This window comes from Lepus europaeus, chromosome 17 (assembly GCF_033115175.1).
Source record: "Lepus europaeus isolate LE1 chromosome 17, mLepTim1.pri, whole genome shotgun sequence".
NCBI lineage: Eukaryota > Metazoa > Chordata > Mammalia > Lagomorpha > Leporidae > Lepus > Lepus europaeus.
The window spans coordinates 58,812,775-58,826,723 of record NC_084843.1 but is presented as its reverse complement, the minus strand read 5'-3'; positions in this window follow the sequence as shown (position 1 = coordinate 58,826,723).

Sequence of the window (13,949 nt, the reverse complement as noted above, 5' to 3'; positions counted from 1 at the left end):
CAGGCCTGAAGAGGGAGCCTGCCTTGGGGAGGAACCCAACAGAGATGGGAGTGAGCCCAGACTCCACACCTTCACAGGCCAGTTTCCTAAGTGTGATCTCCACCCTGTTGCACTCTTTTTCACACCAGGCTAATTTAAACAGAATAGGCTGTACTGAGGAGTAAAACTTACTTTTCTAACTATAAAAGTGATGCATAGTCACCATTTTTAAAAAAGAAGAAACTCAGACCATATAAGCACGTAGCCTAAGAACGAGAGCCAGGGGTGGGCTTTTGGCACAGTGGTTAAGACACTGCCTGGGACACCCGCTTCCCGTACTGGAGGCTGGGTTCAAGCCGCAGCTCCGCTCCCAGTCCCAGCTTCCTGCTGGTGTGCACCCTGGGGGGCAGCAGTGATGCCTCAAGTGGTTGGATCCTTGTCTCCCCAGTGACGACCTGGACTGCGTTCCTGGCTCCTGGCTCCTGGCTTCAGCCTGCCCCAGCCCCAGCTGTTGCAGACATTTGGGGAGTGAACCAGCAGAAGAGATATCTGTCTCTGTCTCTGCCTTTCAGATAAAATAAACAAAAAAGCTTAATTAAAATCACATTTATTCCCATAGAGATATTTCTGGTAGCTTATTGTTCCATATCCTCCCATGCAGCTTTCTCTGGAAAACTACATGTCAGTAACAACACAAAGATGGAGCCATGTTATATTGTTTTTTTAAAAAAAGATTTTATTTATTTATTTGAGAGGTAGTAGACAGTAAGAGGGAGAAACAGAGAGAAAGGTCTTCCATCCACTGGTTCACTCCCCAAATGACCACAACGGCCAGACCTGAGCAGATCCGAAGCCAGGAGCCAGGAGCTTCTTCCGTGTCTCCCACACAGATGTAGGGTCCCAAGCACTTGGGCCATCTTCTACTGCTTTCCCAGGCCATAGCAGAGAGCTGGATCAGAAGTGGAGCAGCTGGGACACAAACCAGTGCACCCATATGGGATGCCGGCGTCACAGGCAGAGGATTAACCTACTGCACCACAGCACCGGCCCAAGGTAGAAGGTGTTAAATGTTCCTATCTCACACACACACACACAAGTTACCATGGGAGGTGATGGATATGTTAGTTTTGACCATAGTAATCATCTCACAGTGTATGTGGATATAAAATCATCATGGTAGGTATTGAATTCAGCCTCAAGGTTAAGTGCATGGGGGCCGGGGCCAGCTGGCTGGGTGTATAGCCCTGTGTGGCCCACTCAATAGCTCTGACTATGGAAAAGTTACTTAAGCTCTCTGAACTTCAGTTTCCTCGACTGTAAAACAGTGATGTTATCAAAGTGTCCAAGCCTCATGGGATTAGCGAGTATCAGCACATAAGCAGAGCCCTTAGAACAAAGTGCTTGGCACATACTTAATATAAGTCAACTGTTACTGTTGTGGATTAACAGTTTTAATGAAATTCAAAACATCTGTAGAAGTAAAAGTGCTGTCCTCACTTAGGTTCCATTTATTTTTAAGATTTATTTATTTATTTGAAAGGCAGAATTACAGAGAGAGAGAGAGAGAGAGAGAGCAAGCGAGAGAGAGAAAGAAAGGAGAGATCTTCCACTTGCTGGGTCACTCCCCAAATAGCCAGCATAGCCAGGGCTGGGCCAGGCTGAAGCCAGGAACCAGGAGCCAGGAGCTCCTTCTGGTTTCCCACATGGATAGCAGGGGCCCAAGCACTTGGTCCATCTTCTGTTTTCCCAGGTGCAACAGCAGGGAGCTGGATCAGAAGAGCAACCGGGACTTAAACCAGTGCCCATATGTAATGCTGGCAGATGGTGATTTGACACGCTATGCCACAGTGCTGGACCCTATTTTTTTTTGTTTTAAGATTTATTTATTTGAAAGTCAGAGTGAAAGGGGGTGGGGTGGGGGGACAGAGAAAGAGATTTTCCTTCTGCTGATTCACTCCCCAAAGGCTTCAATGGCTGGGGTTGGGCCAGAGTGAAGTCAGGAGCCCAAACTCCATTAGGATCCCCCACATAGGTGGCAGAGGCCCAAGTACTTGGGCCATCATCTGCTGCTTCCCAGGAGCATTAACACAGAACTGGATCAGAAGAAAGGCAGCCAAGACTCAAACAAGCACTCCGACATGGGAGGCAGGCGTTGTAAGCAGTGGTATAACCTGCTGCATCACAACGCCAGCCAAGTTCTATATATATATATATATTTTAAATAATAGGCACTGTGGTGTGGCAGGTAAAGTTGTCACCTGCAGTGCCAGCATCCCACATAGGCCCCAGTTTGAGCCCCAGCTGCTCCACTTCCGATCCAGCTCTCTGCTATGGCCTGGGACAGCAGTAGAAGATGGCCCAAGTCCTTGGGCCCCTGCACCCACATGGGAGACCCAGAAGAAGCTCCTAGATCCGGGCTTCAAATTGGTCCAGCTCTGGCCATTTTGGCCATTTGGGGAGTGAACCAGCAGATGGAGATCCCTCTCTCTCCATCTGTCCGTCTGTCTCTCTTTCTCTGCATCTCTGTAACTCTGCCTTTCAATAAATAAATAAATGAATGAATAAATAAAATTGTCCATTGTTTTAGATAAATAAATAAATACTAGGTTCTATTCTTTAATTTTTTTAATGGTTTCTTTTTGCTAATTTGGGAGGCAGAGAGACAGAGGAAGACAGAGTTCCTATTTGCTGCTTCACTCCCAAAATTCCCACAAAGGCCAGGGCTGGGTCTGGTCAAAGAAGCTGGGAACTCAGTCCATGTCTTCCACGTGGGTGCAGTGACTCAGCTACTAGCTCCACTACCAGCTGCCTCTAGGGGTGCACATTAGCAGGAGCCTGAATCAGGAATGAAGCCAGGACTCAAACCCAGGCATCTAATACAGGATGCAGCCATCCAAACTTCAGCTTAACCATTAGGCCAAACATCCACTCCATAAATAGCTTCTAACTGGGGCCCAGTCTATCCAAAGGTGGTTTAAATTAGTGGTTCCTTGGGCAAAGCACAAAATAATTTCTTGGAATGAGGGAAGATAACATCAGAGTTTATATTTATGACTTTTTAATCTCACCCTATAACTTTTTTAGGTTATTCTTTATACATATTATATTACATACATTACTAAATGTATAGAACCGTAAAATTTGAGATATAACTCACATCCCAAAAGACCCATCCCTCTTTTAAAGATTTATTTATTTGAAAGGCAGAGTGACACAGAGGGAGAGGGAAAAACACAGAGAGATCTTCCATCTTCTGGTTCATTCCCTAAATGGCCAGGGCTGCGCCAGGCTGAAGCCAGGAGCCAAGAACTCCATTCTAGTCTCCCATGTTTTTACAGGAGCCAAACACTTGGACCACCTTCCACTGCCTTCCCCATGTGCATTAGCAGGGAGCTGGATTGGAAGCAGAGTAGCCAGGGTTCTGAAATGGGATGCCAGCATTGCAGGCGGTGGCCTAACCTGCTGTACCTTGGTGCTGGCCCAGAGGCACCCTTTAAAGTGTATAGTTCAAGGGGCCAGTGCTGTGGTATAGTAGGTTAACCCTCTGCCTGCTGTGCTGACATCCCATATGGGCACCAGTTTGAGTCCCAGCTGCTCCACTTCTGATCTAGATTCCTGCTAATGGCCTGGGAAAGCAGTGGAAGATGGGCTAAGTCCTTGGGCCCCTGCAGTTCATGTGGGAGACCTAGAAGAAGCTCTTGGCTCCTGGCTCCTGGCTTTAAACAAGTTAATGAAGTTAATAGAGAAGGGCAAATGGGTACCCCTGGGAGAGATGCACCTTACAATTTATCAAGCTATGATAAATTCCAGAACAGCACTTCCCTTTAAAAAAAATCATGTCATAGATGGCATTAACTTAGTCACTTTAGACCAAAATACTTGGTGACCCTGGGAAAGCATCCGCCCCTCCCTGGACCTCATCAGTGAAATAAATGAGTTTGAACTTTGAGATTCAGAGCCTTGGGTATCTCCCTATTCATGTTGAGGACAGGAAGCTACTTACTGCAAAAGGCCAGCCAGGCCCTGCCTGCTGGGGCTGGGCCAAGCACGCCCCCGCTGCCCACCCACTTGCCTTGGGATGACGTGTGACACCTCTGCCAGCTCTTCACTTGGACACACTCTCATTTTTCCAAAAGGAACGTAAGCTGTCCTTGCAGCCCAAGGGTGGATTCTTGGCTCAGAGCAGGTGTGGGTGGGTGCTGGGGCTCTTCTCCTTGGGAACAAGGCCCTGGGTAGGTTGTCTGGCTGGTTAGCTGGAGTCCTGAGAACAGAAGGAGACAAAAGATGCATTTGTCATGAAATCGAGAGGCATCAGAGGGCCGGGACGGGGAGAGCCGGTGCTAGTGCCCTGGGGAAGGAGGAAGGCCCTGGGCCTTGTGGGCAGCAGCTGGGGCACTTGTACGCCCTCAGCATTCAGACAGTGCTTTATGGTGCCACTGAGACCTCACAGGAACCTGGGGGAGGGGGACGCGCATGGTGGCACTGGTGGAGAAGACCATGACAATGGAGCATTGAAGCCAACGGCGGCTTGTGTGCACCGAGCCCTCCTGTCTGGACTTCACACACATCACCTGCTGGACGCTTCCCAACCATACAGGGAAGCGGAAATCATTTCATGGATGGAGAAGCCACAGCATAGAGGAGTTAACCTGCATACAAATGGAACTGCAGTAGTAGCAGAGCTGGGTTCGGAACTTGGGGCCTTCAGCCTTGGGGCCTTAACTATCTCATGGGTACAGCGGCTTCAGCTCAGTGCTAATGAGATAGCTCAGGTTTCAAAGCCTGTAAGGAAACGCCCAGGTTGGTGGACAAAATTAAGAAGGCCAACCTCTGGCAGTGCCAGGCAAGCTGGGGTGGAGTTGGCAAGGCCAAAAGTTGTAACGAACGTCCCAGGCCCCCTTTCTTGCTCCTCCCTTGCCTTCCTCCAGGGGCAAAGCCTCCTGTTGCTTCACTCTTTTACGGTGCGGTCCCACGGGCCACCACCACTGTTTCCCACCCCAGCAGCCCAGCTATTCCCTGCTGTTCTTCAACCTTGTCCTCATGGAGCTTACAGTCTCTGGAGGAGACACACACCAACTAAGAAATCATGAGGGGCCGCCGCTATGGCGTAGCAGGTAAAGCCGCTGCCTGCAGTGCTGCCATCTCATATGGGTGCCAGTTCAAGTCCCGGCTGCTCCACTTCCAATGCCTCTCTGTGCTATGGCCTGGGAAAGCAGCAGAGAATGGCCCAAGTGCTTGGGCCCCTGCACCCATGTGGGAGACCTAGAGGAAACTCCTGACTCCTGGCTCCGGATTAGCACAGCTCTGACCATTGAGGTTAATTGGGGAGTGAACCAGAGAATGGAAGACCTCTCTCTCTCTGCCTCTCCTTCTCTCTCTGTGTAACTCTTTCAAATAAATAAATCGTTTAAAAAAGAAAGAAAGAAAGAAAGAAAGAAAGAAAGAAAGAAAGAAAGAAAGAAAGAAAGAAAGAAAGAAAGAGAGAAAGAAATCAGGAGTGACAGCTGCAAACTGTGAACTGCAGTAGCTATTAGGAAGATATATACGGAGCCTCAAAATTAATCCTGGAGTTCGTGGAGGACTTCCTGGGGGAAGTGACTGGATCTGAGACACATTGGTCCAGGTGAGAGCTTGCTTTGGAGGTCCCTGAGACAGGGACCCCGTAAGCCCCGAGCACAGAGGAGGTTACATGTCCTGGTCCTTGTTAACCCTCCCCGCCCAAGATTTGAGACCTAACTGAGCATGGGCCAGCTTGCTCTCTGTCCTTGAAGACGGTGCTGCTCCAAGCGTGGGCCCTGCAGCAGCAGTGACAGCACTCGCCGCCGGGAGCTTGCTAGCGGTGCACATTCTCAGGCCCTGCCCCAGGCCTCCGGGACCACACACGTTGGGGACAGGACCAGCACTGTGGTTTATCAAGCCCTCCTGGGAACTGTGCGACTGCTAAGGTGAGAATCATGCTCTGCATGCCTGCAGTGCAGTGGGCTTGCTCCCTGGTTCTTTCTCACTCCCCCATGTCCTCCACGTGAGAGAGGAAGAGGCAACAAAACATCGCAAAGATGTTAGCAACTCATAGGTCAAGTGCAGAGGATGAGATTCTGGGGTGCACAAGTAGATTATTTGAGAACTGCAAAGAACACAGAGCACCATATTCCTCTCCCATTCTCACTGTCTTCATCTGAGTTCTATAACAAATTACCTTAGACCAGGTAATTAAAAAAAAAATCAGAAATTTATGTCTCACAGTTCTAGGGCTAGGAAGGCCAAAATCAAGACCTGCTGTCTGGGGCTGGAGCTATGGCGTAGCAGGTAAAGCTGCCGCCTGCAGTGCTGCCATCCCATATGGGCACCGATTCAAGTCCCGGCTGCTCCACTTCTGATCCAGCTCTCTGCTATGGCCTGGGAAAGCAGATGGCCCAAGTCCTTGGGCCTCAGCATCCGCATGGGAGACCTGGGGGAAGCTCCTGGCTCCTGATCGGTGCAGCTCTGGCTGTTGTGGCCATCTGGGAAGTGAAAGTGGAAGACCTCTCCCTCTCTCTCTACCTCTGCCTCTCTATAACTCTGCTTTTCAAATAAATAAATCTAAAAAAAAAAAAAGACCTGGTGTCTACAAAGGGCTCACTTCTCGTGGATGGTGCCTTTTGCTTTGTCCTCTTGTGGTGGAAACACTAACAAGTTCTCTGGGGCTTCTTTCTTTTTTTCTTCAATATACTTTTTTAAAGATTTATTTATTTATTTTGAAAGGCAGAGTTACACAGAGAAAGGAAAAGATCTTCCATCCACTGGTTCACCCCCTGAAATGGCTGCAAATAGCCAGTGCTGGTCCAGGCTGAAGCCAGGAGCTTCTTCTGGGGCTCCCACATGGGTGGCAGGAACCAAAGCACTTGGGCCATCTTCCACTGCTTCCCCAGGCCAGCAGGGAGCTGGATCAGAAGTGGAGTAGCTGTGACCCAAACTAGTGCCCATATGGGATGCTGATCATGGGCAGAAGCTTGACATACTATGCTGCTACGCCACAACACTGGCTCCAAGATTGACTGATTGATTTGAAAAGCAGATTGTATGAGAGAGTGAGACACACACACACATACAGATTGATTGATTCTATCCACTGGTTCACTCCCCAGATGGCCACAAGAGCCAGGTCTGGGCCAGGTCAAAGCCAAGGGCCAGAAACTTCATCAAGGTTTCCTTTATGAGTGGCAAGGGTCCAAGTTTTTAACCCATCCTCCTTGGTCTTCCCAAGCTCATTAGCAGGAAGCTAGATAGGAAACAGAGCAGCTGGGACTTGAACCAGCACTACAGCATGGTTGCCCGCCTCGCAAGCAGTGGCTCGGCTCAGTGTACCAAAAGATCCGCCCCTCCTTGGGCCTCTTTTATTAGGGCACTAAACCCATTCATGAGGACTCTGCCCTCATGACCTAATCACTTCTCAAAAGACCCATCTTCTAATTCTGTCACATTCTGGCTTAGGTTCAATGTATGACTTTTGGAGAGACACAAACATTCAGACTACAACATGCACCCAAGATAAGACCCGGGCAGTGGGTCTCACTCTTCACAGCAGCCCCTGCCATCAGTGGCTGGTTAAGTCAGAGACAACACCTGCCTCCCTCTAACTTCCTTCCATTAAGCTTAGTTCTCTGGGTTCTTAAAGGTAAACCTTGTCATTCTTGGTCAAAATCACCAAGGATGAAAATTATGCTTATCTGTGGTTTTTAGTGAACACACCATCACCAACCAACTAAAGCATAAGAGAAGACCCTGAACTTACACATGCTCTTAGTACAGCAAAGGCAAAGGGGAGGGAAACTAAGTACATGTGCCCTTTCAGCTGGGCCAGCTGACATGAGGCTGGCTTTGTAAACTGACACACATTCTGGAAAAATGTTAGGAAAAAGTCCCTAGGATCTATTCCCAAGTCTGACCCAGACTCCAATATTCTCAAGGTCATGGACACCTTTCTCATGTGGTTTTTCTTAAGTCCTGTGTTCATGACTTAATTGGATTAGGAAGAAATAAAAAAGTTTCTGGAAAACAGAATTATAAGATTATTTTCATGAGGCTAGCATTGGGCATAGCGGGTAAAGCCACTGCCTGTGATGCCGGCATCCCATATGGACACGGTTCAAGTCCTGGTGCTTGACTTCCAATCCAGCTCCCCACTGATGCACCTGGAAAGGTAGCAGAGGATGGCCCAAGTGCTTAGGCCCCTGTACCCATGTGGGAGACCTGGAAGAAGCGCCCGGCTCCTGGCTTCAGTCTGGCCCAGCCCCGGCTGTTGCAGGCATTTGGGGAGTGAATCAGCGGATGGAAGACCTCTCCTTTCCTATCCTTCTCTCTCTCTCCAATTCTGCCTTTCAAATAAATAAATCTTTATAAAAGATTATTTTAGTGCAAAAAATATAAAATCCGTGCATAGGTTTGAACAATAGGCATTTTTCCATGAGCTTTTAGAAGACCCTCCCCGTGGCCGGCGCCACGGCTCAATAGGCTAATCCTCTGCCTGTGGTGCTGGCACCCCAGGTTCTAGTCCCAGTCAGGGCACTGGATTCTGTCCCGGTTGCCCCTCTTCCAGGCCAGCTCTCTGCTGTGGCCCGGGAAGGCAGTGGAGGATGGCCCAAGTCGTTGGGCCCTGCACCCCATGGGAGACCAGGAGAAGCACTTGGCTCCTGGCTTCGGATCAGCATGGTGCGCTGGCTGCAGCGCACTGGCCACGGCGGCCATTGGAGGGTGAACCAACGACAAAGGAAGACCTTTTTTTGTCTCTCTTTCTCACTGTCCACTCTGCCTGTCAAAAAAAAAAAAAGACCCTCCCCACTATATTTAAATGGTCACTATTTTTCATGAACAGTGGCTACTTCTCAGTCCTGGCTCTACTTAGCTTCTAGAGGAGCATGTTTCTTACGTCATTCTGGGGTTCTCATCACATGCAATCACACATTCATTCATGTAACCATTCTGCAATCCTGCAAACTCCATCCAATCCCAGTCCACCTGCAAATGGCCACTACCTAATTTCTTCTCCAAATAGAAAGACCAAAGTTGACTCCAGACAGATTCCAGTCCGAAGAATATGCCAACAAAAGACCTAACTCAGAGAAAACAAAATATGGCGGAACACAACAGAGTAGGCTAAATTCTGTTTTGAATCTGTATTTGCATACTGCCCCAATATCCCTTACAACATGAGGAAGAGGGCAGAGAGATGACGGGCCCATTGCAAGGAGAGCCAGACGGAAGTCCAGGAAGAAATACAACAGAGCTCCCTCTGGGTCTGGTCATCCACCACCCACCACTGTCCCCACCCCCCACCCCGCCCTCCCTCCGTCTGGGAAGGCTCCCACCACCAGCTGGGAGTGACTTCAGCCTTTGAGTGATGACACAGCATCAACTCAAAACACAGGCTCAAAATGAAACTTACTATGCAATGGGGAAGACAGTCTCTGGAGAGCCACACACAATCAAAGCACACTCCTCCGAGGCCGGAATCACAGCTTCTCTGTGCTCTTGATGATGTTGGACAAAAATGTGACCACATGCTCTTCCACTGGCTCTGCGCCCAACACTGGAGAGCGAGCTCATCTGCCCACCACCTCGTAACGAGCCGAGCCAAATCTCTTGTTTCATTTTCACCACACACAAAAAGACTCCATCCTACCATGGCAGTCATTGAATTCACAGAGGAAGCAAAAGACTTCCTAATTTCTAGCAGAAAAATGCCAGCTATGCGCTCCCACAGGGTTCCCGCCCCTGGAGGCAGCAAGGGCACCAGGGCTATCACAATAACCTTGCAGCTGATCTACAATTCAATTCTCTTGTGTGCAAAACTCCAGACATTGTCCAATAGTTCAGATCCAAGTTTCAATCCCAGGGCGCCTGCCCTCACCCTCACCCTCACCCCTGAAGCATTTTCTGACCTCACAAGCAGACTCAAAAATGGAGACAGACTACAATCAGGGAGGAACCGCACAGCTCCAACCCACTGGGAGAAGAGAGATGGATTTCCAGTTTGATCCGGTCAGCACCGCCTTCTGCGCTTACTGGACCCCGGCAGGGAAAGAAGATTGGTGACCAGATCCTCAGAAAGCTCAACAAAGTGCAGCTGGACACACACACGCCCAGGAGAAGCCGGCCAGGGAGCCTCCACGGGGCAGCAGGTGCTGGAAATGTGTTAGGTCAGGAAGCGGCAGGCTCGGTCCCAGAGCTGGATGTGGTCTGAGGTGTTGGTAACTTGTGAGCCTCACTTCCTCTGCCCCTTCAGCCCTAATCCCACCTGTTAGGAAAATGGCACAGGCTTATCTATGGTGCGATCTACACCCTGACACCATCCTAGGCTCTAGCCACCGCCGCCATTGTGGAAGCCAGGTGGCCACAGGGCCCAACCACAGGTGTCAGCTCCATCCCCACCCTAATCGGATTCCCTGCCCTGGTTTTCCCTGCCCGCCCTCCGGCAAAGTTTTAAAAGGGCCTGTTCCTGAACACGTGCTCTCTTGGCTCTTCTCTCCTGCTCTCTTCCCTCCTGCTCACTCTCTCTTCTCTCATCTCTCTTCTCTCCTCGCTAGTTCCTCTCCTCTCTGTCTCTCTCTTATACTCTCCTTCTCTCTCTTTTGCCCTCTTCGACCTTCCCTCCTGTCTGCTGGATTTTCTGCAATAAACCCTTTCCCTTACTCCAACGTTTGGTGTGTTTTGTGATGGCCTAACACCACCACTGGATTTATTTTTATGCTCAACCTTGACCCTTATTCCTCCCCAATTCACTACAAAACAGCACAGGGGTACCTGGTAAACAGCATTTTTTTTTTTCAGGTTTATAAGGAGGTATAAAAATACAAAAGATGATATAAATCATAATGGTTATCCATGACACATGAAGTATTTTCAAAAAGTTCATGAAGGGGTGAGGCATTTGGCACAGTGGTTAAGGCTCCCCTGGGGATACCTGCAATCCCATCAGAGTACCTGGCTCCAATCCCGGCTCCAGTCTTTGCTTCCACCAACATGATGTCAGTGACTGGCTTTCTGCGCATTGGGCCAGTGGATTCAGTTTGGGGGTTCTACAGCAACTGCTCCAGCCACTTTTGGGGGCTGTTCTATATCAGCGTCACGGTGGAAGCACATACAAGCGAGAGAGCACACACGACAGGACAGGAAGCCAGAGGCTGGGGAGGGATCAGGTCACTCTTTTATAACTCAGTCTTGCAGGAACTAACCAGGGCCCCGTGGGAACTACATACTCCCATCCATGGGCAGTGCCCCCAGTGGCCTCCCTCCAGGATTCCACATTGCCATATTGGGGATCCACACTTCTAACACATGAACCCATACTGGAGAACAAACCACATCCCAATCACAGCACACAGAAAACAAACAAGACATGAGAAACGAAGCCACGTGGAAAGAATGTCAGCAGGTGGGCAACATGGTTTATCTGAAGCAGAAATGCTAGCACAGACAGACCAAGAACGCACAATGAGGACACAATTATTTAATCAGATAAGGAAGAAAACGAGGACATAAAAGAGAATGCAAAATCATTCCACAACTAGAAATATTATGTGTGAAATACATTGGTAGTTGAAAAAAAAAACAAGATAATAGAAATAATAGAAACAGTCAAAAGTTTTTATTTTAGATAGGACACAAAAAACACAAGCCATTAAAAAACTGGACTTCATTAAAATTAAAAACTGTTAATCCTTGAAAGACACTATGTAGAGAACAGAATACCTAAGAAGTAACAGATGAACATACGTCAATTAGAAGAGATGGACACGGTTGAAGAACGGGAGATCAGATTGAAGAAATCTCTCAGTAAGCAGCAGGGAAAGAAAACAAAACTAAAAAGTTAAATGATAGGAAGTACAGAAGAAACGCCAGTACCTGGAAATCAGGAGTTCCAGAAAGAAGAGAAATAAAATAGGGATTTAAAATGTGTGAATACGAAACAGACGCACTTCCTACAAGTAAGTAAAAATGAAGATCTGAGACAGGAAAAGGCACAGTGCTAATGAGACCTAGGGAAGGTTCATCTGCATTACACAGCAGCAGACACGACAAAGAGAAAATCTAAACACTTTCAGAGGCAGAGCAGAGCACCCAAAATGGAACAAGAACCAGACTGATGTCAGACTTCCCAACAGCGACAGAGATGCAAGAAAACAACAGAGTGAGACATCCAAAGACGAGAGGAAAGGATCTTGGAAGTTAGAATTTTATATCCAGCCAAATGATCGCTCAAATATAAGGACATCACAGGCCGGCACCGTGGCTTAACAGGCTAATCCTCCGCCTTGCGGCGCCAGCACACCGGGTTCTAGTCCTGGTTGGGGCGCCGGATTCTGTCCCGGTTGCCCCTCTTCCAGGCCAGCTCTCTGCTATGGCCTGGGAAGGCAGTGGAGGATGGTCCAAGTGCTTGGGCCCTGCACCCGCATGGGAGACCAGGAGAAGCACCTGGCTCCTGCCTTCTGATCAGCGCGATGCGCCGGCCGAGGCGGCCATTGGAGGGTGAACCAACGGCAAAAAGGAAGACCTTTCTCTCTGTCTCTCTCTCTCACTATCCACTCTGCCTGTCAAAAAAAAAAAAAAAAAAAAGACATCATAAAAACTTTTTTAAAATTTATTTGACAGGTAGAGTTATAGACAGTGAGAGAGAAAGACAGAGAGAAAGGTCTTCCTTCCGCTGGTTCACACTCCAAATGGCCGCTATGGCCAGTGCTGCGCTGATCCGAAGCCGGGAGCCAGGTGCTTCCTCCTGGTCTCCCATGAGGGTGCAGGGTCCAAGCACTTGGGCCATCCTCCACTGCCTTCCTGGGCTACAGCAGAGAGCTGGACTGGAAGAGGAGCAACCGGGACTAGAACCCGGCGCCCATATGGGATGCTGGCACCGCAGGCATCCAACGGCAAAGGAAGACCTTTCTCTCTGTCTCTCTCTCTCTCTCACTGTCCACTCTGCCTGTCAAAAAAATAAATACATAAAATAAATAAAATTAAAAAAAAAAAAGGTAGCATCCAGTGTTAACGATCAGAAAAAAAATGAATACACTAAAAAAAAGTCTTGTATCTTTTTAGAGACACTGGAAAGTTATAGATGCAAGGAACTCCAACGGAACTAAACTCTGCTGCAGAAAGGACCTGCCAGGCTGGCTGGAGATTGGTGACTGCTCTCCCTGCTGGGCACCTGTGGAGAGAGAAGCAGCACAGGGCAGGGCGGAGGCAAGCCTGCTCTGAGCAGCGTGAGGAACCAGCCAGCTCTTATAGACATACCTGTGGCTGCAACAAAGCAGGGCGTGGAGAAGCCTCAAGCGCACAGCCAGGCTTCCCCAGCCACCAGCGCTGCCCTGGCAGTGCCGGACAGTGGAGGAGGCAGAGGCTAGGTTGGAAATTCAAAGAAAGATCTCCTGCAATGTTATCCTCCTGGGCAACAGACAGCTGCAAAAACACAGCACAGACATCACTCTGCAAGTAGCTGATCCAGCTCAGCTTCAGACAGGATCGAAGTGATCAGTCCATGACGGCAGCCGTCTGAGAGGAAGGGAGGGAAACAAAATCTACTTCAGATTCCATGGCTATGTATGCATAATATAAACAAATACACACAAAGTAGAAAGTAGGACGTGTGAGCAAGAGAAAAAACAGACAATACAAACAGTCCTGCAGAATCAGCAGACAAGGGCTTTAAAATTACTATTATAATATCATGAATATTAGAAAAAGTGGAAGAAAAATAGACAAGCCTTTGAAAAGATGAGTCCTTGTCAATACGATAATGGAATCTGTAGAAAGAATATGGATATTCTACCACTGAAAACCACAGTATTTTAAATTAAGAATCCATTGGCCAGGCTTAACCAGACTGGAGTCAACACAGAATATCAGTTGAGGGGCTGGTGTTATGGCACAGCAGGCTGGGCCCCCGCTTGGGATGCCTGCATCCCATATCAGAGAGCCCACTTCTCTGCTGCTGATCCAGC